This window comes from Mirounga angustirostris, unplaced genomic scaffold, assembly GCF_029215605.1.
Source record: "Mirounga angustirostris isolate CCGP_5_RB_7025 unplaced genomic scaffold, mMirAng1.0.hap1 SCAF_5, whole genome shotgun sequence".
Classification (NCBI taxonomy): Eukaryota; Metazoa; Chordata; class Mammalia; order Carnivora; family Phocidae; genus Mirounga; species Mirounga angustirostris.
The window spans coordinates 111,349,517-111,352,639 of NW_026991713.1; positions in this window are offsets into that span (position 1 = coordinate 111,349,517).

Sequence of the window (3,123 nt, forward strand, 5' to 3'; positions counted from 1 at the left end):
AGGTTGTTTTCTGGGTTATTTACACTGATGTGGGTGTTATATAGTTGTATTTGAGGGAAGAGGTGAGCTTAGAATCCTCCTACTCTGCCATCTTTCCCGGAAGTCCCCTCAGCTGTTATTTCTTTAAATAGACTCTCTGCCCACTTCCCCTCTCTTCTCCTTCTGGAACCCAAATTATTATTATTTTGTCTTTCTGATGGAATTCCATAGCTCTTGTAGGCTTTCTTTACTCTTTTAAAATCTTAGTTCCCTTTTTTCTTCTATTTGTGTTATTTCAAAATTCCTATTCTCCAAGTCATTTATGTTTTCTTCCTCCTGGTCTGCCCTGCTACAGGCACTTTGTATTACATTTGTCATCTCATTCATAGAATTCTTCCGCTCCAGAATTGCTGTGTGGTTCTTTCAAATAATTTTAATATCTTTGTTTAAGAACTCATTTTGTTAATATACTTTATTCCTGATTTCATTGAATTGTTTTTTGGAGTTTTCTTGTAGCTTGTTGAGTTTCTTCATAACAGCCTTTAAAAAGAATTAAGGTTATTTAATTTTCTTTGTTAAATTTATTTTTCTTTTTTTAATCTTAATTCCAGTATAGCTAGCATACAGTGTTATATTAGTTTCAGGTGTACAATATAAGGATTCAACACTTTTATACATCACTCAGTGCTCATCACCTATTTCACCCATCTCCCCCTACCTAACTCCCCTTAATATTTTCTAATAGCCACATTAAAAAGATAAGAGGAAAAAAGTGAAATTAATTTTAATAATATATTCATATACATATTTTAAAGGTAATTCGATTTTTATTTCATTTTTACATAGTTATGCATCACATACATTGTAGGTGCTGGGTGATATAAGGGTGACAAAAGCAACATGGCTTCTGCTGTCATAGAACTTACAATTTTTTGGTAGAAGATAGACATTAATTGAAGGTTTACAACAGAAAAAAGTCCAAATATCTAAGTGGAAGTGTTTCATTCAAGACCATAACAACTATTTTGAATTTTTTATCAGTTAGATCACAATATTTTGTGTCATTGAATTTGTTTGCTTAAGAATTATCATTTTCGGGGCGCCTGGGTGGCTCAGTCGTTAAGCGTCTGCCTTCGGCTCAGGTCATGATCCCGGGGTCCTGGGATCGAGCCCCGCATCGGGCTTCCTGCTCAGCGGGAAGCCTGCTTCTCCCTCTCCCACTCCCCCTGCTTGTGTTCCCTCTCTGGCTATCTCTCTCTCTGTTGAATAAATAAATAAAATCTTTAAAAAAAATAAAAAGAATTATCATTTTCTTTTTGTGATGCTATATTACCTTGATTTTTCATATTCTTTCTAGTTATGTGCTTATGCTTTTGCATTGGAAGTAGCAGACACCTTTAACTCTGCCCTTTTCCTTCAACAGATGGAGTGTTATGTTCTATGGTGTTGTTATTATCTGAGGGTTTTTCTTTTTTCTTCTCTCTCTCTGTGAAAGGGTATCTGCCTCACTTTTCTTGTTCCCTCTCGTGGATGAATTTTTAAGCTTTTATGTCTACTCTGGTTCTTATAATTCACCCTGCTGGATATTGGAAACCTCTCATCTTTTCCATCAGGTGGCACTATAGTTCCAGTTTGTGGTCTGCCCCTTGCCCACCAACCTTGGCCTGTTTTCTTAGCCAGCTCCCTTGTTCTCCCAGGTGGATTCCTGATCATGCACAAAGAGCTGGTTGCAGATAAGGGGGAGGTGTGAGTTTAGCACTTCATGCATTGGGGTGCCCCCGAACCTAATAGAGAGATCTCCAGAGGTGGTACTCCCAGAGGCTTGTGGGTGGACTTTCTGCTGAGCACAATCTAACACTGTTTGAAATTCATATCTGCCTCTTTCTCAATATGTTCCCTCCCCCGCCACCCCTTATCCCCCTACACCCCACCCCACCCCCGTTTTAGAGCTTCCACCTTAGTACTGTGGGTATTGATGGGGGAGAAATGGGTTTCTTCAGCTGAATTCCACCCAACTGGTATAGTTAAGCTGTCACTCACCACTTTCCTATTTCCCTGTGGGAGAGGTCACTTCCTGATAAATCAGTCCATGTCAGTGTTTCCTTGAGAGAGGGGTGGCACTGGGAAAGTTTCTCTTACTGTCTCCACTGCAACCAAATTTGTATTTTTCTTTCTTCTCTACCCCCTCCCCCCCCCCCGTGGTGTCCTACAGTCTCCCTTTGGGAAGCCTGGACTTCTGTAGATTCTCTCTCATGCTACAGTGCCTGTCCAGGATGGCACTAACCTGGTTTTTGTCCTGACAGCAAGGAGAAGGGTCTATGCCATTTCACTGGCTCCATGGTTCTATAGCCCTTACAGAGGTTTGTCTGTATCTTACAGGCTGGGCTGTACTCAGGGGCAAGATTCCTAAAGAGTCTCTTGGGGTAAAGTACTGCGTCCAAAAATACCCATAAAAGTACTTTTGTTAGTGTATGGATGTTTAAGTCTTTAATTTAAAAGGGTGATAAAAAGCAGGAACATCTTATCCCACCATGTTGCTGACATCACTCCCTATACTATGTAACAGTATCTTTTGAAGAGCCAAAGTTTTACATTTTGATGAAGTCCAGTTTACAAATATTTCTTTTATGGATCATGCTTTTGGAGTCATAGGTAAGTAATCTTTGCCTAATCCAAGGAAACAGATTTTCTCATTTGTTTTCTTTTAGATGTTTTATTATTTTACATTTTAAATTGAGTTTATCTTTCATTTTGACTTAATTTTTATATATGGTATAGAATATGGATTGAAATTCATTGTTTTGCATACAGATATCCATCAAATTGACTTTGTACCTTTGTCAAAAATCAGTTGTCCATGAGTGACATTACTCCTGGTCAACAATCATTAAAATGATTTAGTAAGGAAATCCAAAACTCCATCCCTTTCCTGAAACAGTGATTAAGCTAGAGAAAACTTTCAGAGTCAACTTTTCTGGAAGTTTGCAATCTAACAAAAACTTTATACAATGTACTGAAGGATGCATAATAAAAAAGGAAGCTGATGAATTTCAGTAAGAGAGCTCTGTGACATTTTAATTCACCTGCTTGCCATTCTGTAGTCTTCAGCTTGGCAGTAGCTATGAAAACAGCAGCCTGCATTCT